The sequence below is a fragment of the Zea mays genome, chromosome 1, assembly GCF_902167145.1.
Source record: "Zea mays cultivar B73 chromosome 1, Zm-B73-REFERENCE-NAM-5.0, whole genome shotgun sequence".
Classification (NCBI taxonomy): Eukaryota; Viridiplantae; Streptophyta; class Magnoliopsida; order Poales; family Poaceae; genus Zea; species Zea mays.
Genome location: NC_050096.1, coordinates 210,742,339 through 210,753,490, shown reverse-complemented (window position 1 = coordinate 210,753,490; position 11,152 = coordinate 210,742,339). Strand labels below are relative to the sequence as shown.

General features: G+C 43.8%; 1 pseudogene across 1 annotated transcript; it reads left to right on the top strand.

Annotated features, from left to right (window-relative positions):
• The first annotated feature begins 334 nt into the window (after nt 1-334).
• On the top strand, nt 335-2,830 carry LOC100216605 (LOC103626560-like pseudogene; annotated as a pseudogene). Its single transcript, NR_159539.1, has 5 exons — nt 335-627; nt 995-1,728; nt 1,819-1,896; nt 2,402-2,503; nt 2,589-2,830. The product of NR_159539.1 is annotated as a protein-like pseudogene (transcript).
• The last annotated feature ends 8,322 nt before the right edge of the window (nt 2,831-11,152 follow it).

Below are 11,152 nucleotides of genomic sequence, written 5' to 3'. Positions count from 1 at the left end.
ATAATATGATGAAATTTTTTGAATCGTCATAATTTCATGAGGTCATGAAGATTTTATGACGATAGTGTTTTTGTTGTCACATAAGGGTACAAAGATTCGTCATATATTGTCAGGCGCCAGGAGCCGGTAGACGGTTTTACTTTTATGACGCTTAGATGTGCCTTTATGTGATGATTTGGCGACGTCACTTTATATTTTTTCCAAAAAGGACCGTACCCCTTTCTGTTGACCGCATTCACTTTCCCATCTCCCGCCCAAAATGACCAAAATTTCCCTCCTACCTTGTGCTCGAATTTGGATGCCTCTCTCTCTCTCCCATGTTGCGTCTGCCCTGCTCTTGTTGCCGTTTGCGCACCTGGCAGCGGCGACGCAGGTGGGCGACGCGTGCTCCTCCTCCAGCGGCGGTGGCTCCGGCCTGCACTGCAGCCCCTGTGGCGCCGGCGGGGCAGCATCTGCACGTGCGCCAGCCCCGTGGACCCGGCCACCCACGGCACGGGCCTCCCCTTCAACAACTACCCGTGGCTCACCACCCACAACTCCTACGCTCTCGCCGGCGCCGCCTCCGCCACCGGCTCCGCGCTCATCACCGAGACCAACCAGGAGGACACCGTCACTGCGCAGCTCAAGGTAACCCAACCAGTTCCCGTTTCATCCATTCATTTGCCGCCTGGCCTCTCCACTGCTGAGGCCAGCTCAGGTCGTCTAACCGCTTCCGCCTTCCGCTCCGACGCCGGCGACGCTGGGAATGGAAACGGCATCGAGTTTTCCTTTGGTTGAGGAATCAACGACGTGTGGGGGTACTACTGAAAAGCTAGACAGGAGAGGTGTTGACAGCAACATAAATAAAGCAGATAAAAGGAAAAGCGTATCTTATATCTTTTGCAAGTGATCGTGTACACATGTAGCAGTAGTAGATAGGAAATCCAGTCCTCAACTATCTCAAGCATGGTGTGCTGATATAGGCCCTAATTATCAGCCACGTTTCGGTTGCCAGATGCTGTTGATGCAGGGGAAGGAGAGATGCCACCAGCCGTCCAGCCAGCCCTCCCCTTTCGTGACTGTGACCGCCACTATGGCCACGACGGATGGTAATTATCTTGTCTTATTAACCGAGACTTGGATCCATTTTCATCACAAAGGAGCACAGCAGCACAGGTGTAGTATGAAATATGAATGCGATGTTCATTTATTTCTGATGATACGGCTTGTTTGCGCCGGAGACGCAAGGTTGGCATGGGAAGGAGATCTGGAGCTGCACAGGTGTAACATCCAGAAAGTGGCAGCTGAGCCAGTTGAGTTCAATCAAGAGATTAGGAGGGACCATTGTTTGGAGCCGGCCCCTTTGGTGAGGGGAGGTAGGCAGGGCAGGTGGTGGGAGGGCCATGGGGGGGGGGGGTTCAGCACTGATGTCCATGATGTTGTTTGAGCCACTCCATCCATCCATCGCCGTGTACCAGACTAGAATCAGTCCACACCCACAAATGTGATATCTGTCTCTGGAGCCCTGCCTATCTACGGAGCGGATTTGGGGAGAGACAAAAACTGACTTGGCTTCCACATTTTGATGGAGACTTTGTTTCAGTAGCGAGTTTTTTTTAGCGAGCACAGGCTATGCTATGAAATCGAGAGATAGGAGTATAGAAGCAAACAGAAGCCCAGTTCGTAGCAGCAGAGCACAACGCCTAAAGTGATGTTTATTATCCTTGATTGATGGCATTGAAGACAGAGGTAATCTTTGCATATCGTTGTGTGTTGGTCATCTATTGTCTTTCTGTACCATGGGACTGAAATATGCACTTTTTTCCCAACATCTTGTAGGGTGACACAAAGGGTTCAAAGTCTTCTGATCAGAATGGAAAGAAACAGATGTTACCCAATGGTGAACTTGGATCATCAGTAATATTTACTTTCTGGTTGCAAAACTGCCACCAAATAACCCTCTTCCTAATCTGTTACTTCACATCTCCTCTTTCTAAAATGTACGACGCTTTCTTTATGCATCTTCTATTTGTTAATTTTTAGAAACCTGATCATTAGCAACTGTATTTACAAACTAGAATCATCTGGTGAGCTTCAGGAAGAAACTTAAATTGATACTACTAGTCAGGACTTCTGTTTGATAACCAGCAGTAGGGGTACTTGCTTAGCATAGCAATTCAATATGGAGTTTGAGTTTTTATTGATTCTTGAGGTCTGCCATATTTGGAAATATGTAATTCGACTAACTTGTGACTAATTAAAAGGCTGATGAACTAGACATTGTTTGCTTTGTCATGATAAGTTTCTAAAACCCAGGTTGCTTTTTAAAAGGCTGATGAACTAGACACTATGTTGTATTGCTGTTGGTATGTACCAATATTTCATGGAAAATCTTATATCCCAAGTTTTTTATATGCCGCAGAGGACTAAGTACAACAACATGGAGCCAGATGTTGTTGATTTCTTTGGGGAATGTATGAATAGTCCCCGAAATGGTCGTACTCCGCTTGCAAATGAGATATATGTAAGTTACATGTACTACACTCAAGTAAATGCCTAGTTCAACATTTTTGTATGGCCTTGTTACTAAGTACATTCATTTTATGTAGGAGCAAATGGTTGCAGAGAAGGAAAGAGAGCTAGAAGAAGGAGAAGCACAAAAGTCACCCTCCAAGATTGTTGCTGATAGTCTCAGCCAGATCAGTCGCTCATCCACCTTCCTTCTAAACATTGGTGTCTGTTTGAATGCTTCAAACCTTTGTGGTGGAACCTTTGTATGTTTGAACCTCTATTGTGGAAGAACTAGTGTGCTGGAATTGTGTATGACTTGTGATGAGAATGTTGTGTATGATGGCTTTTATGTGTATTATGATTCTGTGAGCTATCATGAGAGCTCTGTGTATCATGAGAGCTCAGTGTATGATTCTGCGTCACTGTATGTGGGTGCCATATTAAACAATCCCAACATTAGGTGACGCGTTGACTGGAAAAAATGTGACAGATAACACCGTCATATATAGCAACAATATGTGACGGACGAACGCAGCCGTCACAAAAGGTGATGACATTATGTAACGGTACTCTGAACAGTCGTCACAAGGTACATAATGTGACGGTCGTTATATGACGACCCTTATGATGCAGCATTTTTGTCATAAGATGCTTTTTATGACCAATTTTGTACTAAACATGACACTTTACTTTTGTCATACAAAACCATTTTTTTGTAGTGTCTGTTTCACCATAACACCATTGTTAGCAAAAAAAAACTGAGTTCAAAAGGCTCTTCTAGCTTTCCTAGTGTGGAGAAAACCACCGAGGTCCATATCTACAAACGTAACATGAACTGTTAATATGATATTTCTTTGTTAATATGTCTTTTCAAGCTTGTTATGACTAACATAACCTAAAGTCTAAACTGAATGCAAACTTGAGTTAGAAGATCAGATTACCAAAAGAAAAATCTCTTGAGTTAGAAGATCAGATTATCCCATGTGAGTAAGCATAAAAACGATATCAATGTTCATAAATATATCCCATGCCAGGTTACCCATGCAAACCAAACATACAAAATAATAGAAGGTCAAGTTCTATGCTAAGATTCACCAAAATAATTGGAGCGTAGAAAGGATGAATTAAAACAAGATAACCATGCATGGTGTAAAAAAATTCTACTGTCATGGTGTACCTTGTCCATCATTCTGAAAACATAGAAAACTAATTCAATGGACGATTTATTTGATATCGGCAATTTTAATATGCAGACATAAAAATCTAGTTTGCCTTCTGGATACTTGGGAAGTGGATCACAAAAACAAAAGAGCATATACTTATTTGCGGGATTTCGTCCCGCAAGTAGCACATAGGCGTAGAAACAACCCATTGCAGTGTTGCATGATTTTCAAGCAGGAGAGACCATCAGATCTTTGTCCAAAGGGGGAAAAAGCTTTGGATGGAGATGGACGGTACAAAGAAAATGACCTCAGTGAGGCGTAGAAGCCCCAAGGAAGGAGTCTATTTGTCTGCACACAGAAGTAAAGATTAATGCTATACTAAGACAGTGATTATACTATATATTCTTTACAGGTTAGAAGAGTTACCAAGAAGTAAGCATGAGAGTACTTCCATGCCAGGAAAGCAGAAATTGCTGCAAAAACAGGGGAAAAGCGAGTTGATAGGCAACATGACACATGTACATCTAGTTTTAATGTGATTACATTGTAACTCAGATACTTGGTAACACAAAGCTTAGGATGATGATATTCATTCTACTTGCCTGAGCCAACATAAGCAGGAAGCTGGATCTGCCGCTCCTCCGGAACTTCAGACTGAGAGTGCCAAGTAACAGAGTGGCTAGCCCTGGTGCAATGCCCAAGACAAGACTTATGGTGCTTCTGGAGAAGATGTATTCTAGAAGCCCCATAGAGAATAAAAGACCACCTGCAGTACCAAATGAAGTACCATTATTTCACTTATCTGAATGTGGATACATGCATGACAAACAATTTTTAGCAAAAATTAGGAAGTGCCATGCCACTCAATATAGACTTGAAATGATAATGCATATATCTATAAATGAATATGAATGCTATTACTCCTATCTCTAGGATATCACTTGGATGCGTAATCTTAGGTACCCGATGTTTTAAAATATATCTTTAACTTCCTAAAATTATCAACTCCCACCGCAATGTTCAGCAATGGCCGGAACACCTGCAACTCTGAAGCAGATCAACCATAACATACCTGAAGAATCAACTCTCAAACATTATCTCAAACCTTATCTAATGGAGACCAGAAGCAATTGAAGGCTGAAGGGCACGGAAGAATTAGACCACTTGCGTGGAGGAAGTTGAGGGCGGAGGTGAGCTCCCACATGCCGCGCAATCTCCCCCGCGGCAGCTCAGCGGGCGACGTCGGTTCCTCCACCAGCTCAGTGACGTCACCACGCGATACTCTGGCGTCTTGTACCCCGCATTCTCGTTCCGCCTCGGTCGCGGGGACGGAGGCTAGGGTGTGGGCGGCGGCGTGTTCGAACGATTGTGGCACGCGCGCGGGAACAGGGCCCTCCTCGGGGTCATCGTCGTGAGGTCCTCTCGTGCAACCGACCCTCCGCCGCCGGCTGAATGCACGAGTCGGACTCCTAGAGAATGCACGAGTCGAACTCTAGTGGCAACACCGCACCCTCGGAGACCAATATTCTATTGTGAGATCCGATAGTCACGGCTGCGCTGAGCTGGGTGGATCTGGATCTAGGCGGGGTCGTGGATTGGATCAGGGAGTGGCCGGCTCGGCGGCGGCATGGGTGGAGGCAAAGCCTGATGAGGCGGTCGGTGCCAAGGTCGCCCACATCTGCATCCTTGCTCATGTCTCGTGCAACCGCCGCCGCTGAAACCCTAGTTATCTCGCACACAGCAGCCGTCGGGGAAGGTTGAATAGAGTAGATGATTTTATACGATGATGTTAGGACGAAATAAGCATAAACTTATGTACAACAAAGCGTAAAAGGTTTACTGACAATATTGGGTGACGAGTGAGCGGTCAGGGCTTTCTCCAACTAAAGAAAGCCCAGGGCTCCTAATACATAAACTATATATATATATAGATATTGTTAAATGCACTGTAGATAAATCAGTCATGGATTGGTTTATTTGATGATACACTCCCAAATTCATAAATAATGGAAGGTGTTGGAAAATTAACAGGGCCTAAGATTAATTTGATAATGCAGCATAAAACGAAAAACCCTGATTTACTAGTGGATAATATCCACGACATTAGAACAGATCTGAACTAACCCAACAAGATTAACGCATAAAATAAGAATCGACAATGGATCTAACCATAAGACTGTCATTGCAACAAACTAAAACTGCAGTTTTACTCACAGTGATTTCCACGAGTTTTGTAGAGGAACCCGAGCGGACGTGCGCAAAGCACTTCTCATAAACCTGATTCGCCGGCACCCGTGCAGGTTGTCAAAACGCCAATGGTGGTTTGGAGACACCGCTCTCCCTTGATCTGTTGCACGGCAGACGAAGGGACGGCAGGGCAGAGAAGCGACGACTCAGAGAATTGAGAAGAAGAGGACGAGTCGGTTGCTATTGGCATGTATCCTTCGACTGAAGGACGTCTGCCCTTTATAGACGGGCCGCCGCAACCCCTTGATTCGATCTGCTAAATTCCAGGAAGCGCCCCCTGGAATATCTCTACGTGCAACCGTCCGAAAATATCGTACGTAACGTGCGTGCCCGTTACTCCTAGTTGTCGTGGCAGTCTAGGTGTGATATTTGATAACCAAATAAACAAAAAGCAAAAATTTAACTGCCGTTTAGAACACGTCACGACGCGATCGCGCATCATCGCGTCACAAGTCACGCGAAAAACGTGAAACGCGAGCGAGCGCGCGCTTGTGGCAGCCTCCATAGCCCTTTATTTGTCTCATGTGAAGAGTAGGGAACACTCCCACGTATAAGTAGGTTCTCTCCTAAAGTCCCGTGCCATTTCTACACACCACATTGGCTTCCTTATTGAATTGAGCCACACACTAGTGGGCCTAATTCCAACAATCCCCACCAAAGCAAAGGTCTCCAATTGACTCAATCTCTACGCTTTCATATACCAACTTTATAGTGCAGACCCGATACAGGTTGAGCTACACCTTGCAGTACAGGATTCACCCCCTCACGACTTTGCAATGGACAAAGCCTTGAATTGCTAGTCTTGTGTAAGATGGTTTCACCTATAGGCATAACTCATACTATTCATCCTAGAGCCATGCCTCTGATTGGAGCGTTACGATCATGCTTCCGTGTCTTTTAGTGAATTTATTTGAGATTACCCACATCTCATAGACTGCGACCCCACAGTCAGACTCACATAGGTGTATTCTTACAAGTGTACCCTGCAGGGTAGTACCTTGCATGTTACAGGCCTCAGAGTACATTAAGAAAAAAGTCAACCTCCCTTGCAGTACTAAGAGTACGCATCTTCTAGCGGGAAACAAGTAAAATAATGTACTCTATTGTTATACAAAACAGTTTGTTCTTCCCTATTACTAATTCACGGGTTCTCCGATCACATAGATTGGGTTACCACTGTATGATAACATCACGAGGGCTTCAATCTCATCTCCCTTGATGCTCCATCAATCACAGCACGTGATAATCCCTTTGTAAAAGGGCCCACCAAGTTTCAAGCAGTATTAATATACTCTACTGTGATCTTTCCAGTATTTCTCAAATGCCTTACTGATTTGATACGCCGTTTCACATGTCTTGAGAACTTTGCATTTTTCCTTTGCATTGCCTACAATTGTGATCACGCTTTGATTATCACAATGCAACAGAATGGTTGGTACCGGTTTATCAACCATTGGCAAGTCCATCAAGAGCTCTTTCAACCACTCTGCCTCAGTAGTGGCTGACTCCAGTGCTACAAGTTCCGCCTCCATAGTAGACTTCATTAAGATAGTCTGCTTACGAGACCTCTAAGAAACTGCAGCCCCACTAATTGTGAATATATATCCACTTGTGGCCTTGATCTCAGCTGCATTTGAGATCCATTTGGAATCACTATACCCTTCAAGTGCAGCAGGGTACCCAGTATAGTGAAGTCCATACACAGAAGTACCTCTCAAGTATCTCATTACACGTTATAGTGCACACAAGTGATCACTTCCAGGATTAGAAGTGAATCTGCTCAATTTTCTCACAACAAACGAGATATTAGGTCTGGTTGCACCATCAAGGTACATGAGGGAACCAATAATTTGAGAGTATCTCAACTGATTAATTCATTGTCCTCTGTTCTTGCGAAGCTTTAGACTAGGATCAAAAGGTGTTGGAGAATCTTTGGAGTCAGAATACCCAAAGCAGTTTAGAATGTTCTCCACATAATGAGTTTGTTTATTTTAGAATAATCCCATTCTCACCCTTAATGAGTTTTATGTTTAATATAACAGATGCCTCTCCCAAATCCTTCATATCAAAATTTAGAGATAAAAATGATTTTACATCATTTATCACATCAATACTAGTCCCAAAAATTAATATGTCATCCACATACAAGCATAATATTACTCCCTTACCATCAACAAACCGATAGTACACACAGGTGTCAGCTTCGTTTACCACTAAGCCTGCTGACGTCAGAGTTATATCGAACTTCTCATGCCATTGCTTTGGCGCCTGCTTGAGGCCATATAAGGATTTCCTTTGTCTACACAACATGTTCTCCTGTCCATGCGTCACAAATCCCTCTGGCTGCTTCATATAGATCTCCTCGTCAAGCTCACCATTAAGGAAAGTTGTCTTCACATCCATTTGATGGATGAGTAGATCATGACTCGCAACAAGTGCTATTAGCACACAAATTGTGATCAATCTGGCAATTGGTGAATAGGTATCAAAATAATCCTCACATTTCTTTTGGAAATCCCTTTGGCCACAAGCCTAGCCTTGTATTTATCGATAGTACCATTTGGTTTCAGTTTTTTCTTAGATATCCATTTACACCCCACAGGTTTACACCCAACTGTCAGGTCACATATTTCCCAAGTCCCATTTGTTAGAAGGACTCCATTTCATTGTGGACTGCCTTCTTCCATCGTCTGCATCTGGTGATGCATATGCCTCTTCAAGGGTTTTTGGTGTATCGTCCACAAGATAAACAATAAAGTCATCACTAAAGGGTTTTTTAGTCCTTTGTCTCTTGCTCCTATGAGGAGCTACCATATTGTTATCCCAATTGTGTTGTTCAGAATAAGTAGGAGGTAAAGAAACTGGATTAGCTTCAGGAGTATAACTAGTAGATGCCTCGCTACGTGCTGCAACTCTATCCTTCATAGGGAATATATCTTCGAAAAAGGAGGCATCACGAGATTCAGTCACAGTGTTAACATGCACATCTGGAAAATCAGATTTAATCACCAGAAATCTATAAGCTGCACTATTATGCGCATATCCTAGAAAGACACAATCAACGGTTTTTTGTCCCAATTTTCGTTTCTTGCACGCAGGCACATTAACTTCAACTAAACAGCCCCATGCACGCAGAAATCCAAGAGCAGGCTTTCTACCCTTCCATCCTTCATAGGGTGTTTTATCACCCTTAACTAATGGAACTCGGTTTAGAACAAAGCATGCGGCCAAAATAGCTTCGCCCCACCATGACTTAGGTAAACAAGAACTATCCAACATGGCATTAACCAAGTATGTCAAAGTTCGGTTTTTCCGTTCAGCCACCTGTTGACGCCCTTTTGGAGCGCCAAACACTCAACAAGAACCGTGGCGGTGCCCTCTGCACAGGGACGGACGGTCCGCGCGCAGGGGCCGGACGGTCCGTGGCCTGGTGCGAGGCACGGCGATGCTCTCTGCACAGGGGCGGACGGTCCGCGCGCAGGGGCCGGACGGTCCGCGGCCTGGTGCAAGGCTAGGGCTCCTGCCTGACGGCCGGACGGTCCACGCCCTGGGGCCGGACGGTCCGCGCGTACGTAGGGGCGGCAGAAGATCGCCGGCGGCGCCTGGATCTCGCTCCCGGGAGGGACCCCGTCGGGGAGGAGAGATCCTAGGAGTTGTCTAGGCTCGGGTTGACCGACCTAGACTCCTCTAATCGACGTAGAGTCGAAGAGAAGCGGAGAATTTGGGGATCGAGTGGCTAAACTAGAACTAGACTAGAACTACTTCTGATTGTACTGGAAATAAATGCGAAATAGAAGTTGTATTGATTCGATTCATTATCACAAATCGGCCGTATGCCTCTCTATTTATAGAGGAGGGGGCTAGACCCTTTACACAACTGAATTCCGAGCTAATTCCACGAATCTAGCTAACAACCGTAGCACAAAACTCGGAACCCTAATCTACTATGCGCATGCGCGGACCGTCCGGCCTCAGGGCCGGACCGTCCGCCAGCTCAAAACGGTGCTCAACACCACCCCATTTGATTGAGGCAAGTAGAGAGTTGTTGTCTCATGGATGATTCCATGTTCCGCATAGTATTCACCGAATTCATTAGAAAGATACTCCCCTCCTCTATCAGACCTAACCCGTTTAATTTTCTTTTCTAGTTGGTTTTCTACCTCTGCCTTATAGATATTAAAACAATTAAGTGCCTTATCTTTCGTCTTAACAAGATAGAGCTGGCAATATCTAGTAGCATCATCAATAAATGTGATAAAATATTTCTTAGCTGCTCTCGTCAAAATTCCATTCATTTCACATAAATCTGAGTGAATGAGATCTAAAGGTGCCAGATTTTTATCTTCCATGCCCTTAAAAGGTATACGTGGTTGCTTAGCTTGCACACAAGCATGTCACTTAGATCTCCTAACAACAGGAATTTTCAGAATCAAATTAAGCCTAGACAATTGGATATACAGTAGTAACATAGAATACACATATGAAAAACGATTTGAAAGAAGTAAATGGAAAAGAAACCAGAAGAGAAAAGAGAAGAAAACAGAAAGTCCCAGTTAGTAACAATATCTGAGTCTAAGACCCTCTTTGTTTCCCTTGTAGGATTATATAATCCAACTTATAGATTATATAATCATCTAATGATCTGCTTATGGATTATCATAGTCTAGGTATCTGAATTATATAATCCACCTAATCATATGTATTATTTGTTTGACTCTAAACTTATTTAAGCTAGAGGGTAAACAAACATGACCTAAATATGCCCCGTCCATGGCCGCACCAAAGGCTATTTAGGACTAAAAAGCAGGGCTTTTAGTTCTGCATATACACAATACTGGTTGAAAACCCAGGACCAAATATAAGTTCCCTATGGCTTTGTTCGGTTATTCCTTACTATGTAGGATTGAATAAGGTTGAAAAAAATTATGAAAGATTTTAACTTGTTTGAAATTTAAACATACTCAATCCTACTATCTAATAATCCATATAGATTGAGAGCAAAACGAACAAGCCCTAATCAGGACTGTAATCCGGTTCTATCTAGCGTATAAATATTTGTGCTTGTCCCTGCTGCTAGCTTTAGTAGTTGGCAATGGCCAACCTGCAAAGTCCAGACGACTTAGAAAATGCAGAAAAAAACATTTTTGATGGCATACATGTCGGCCTTGTGAGGTTAGGTAGCTGGCGGCCTCCATGCTTGATTATTTATTCAATCCATGGATGCATACATGTGGATCGAAATATTTTAAAAA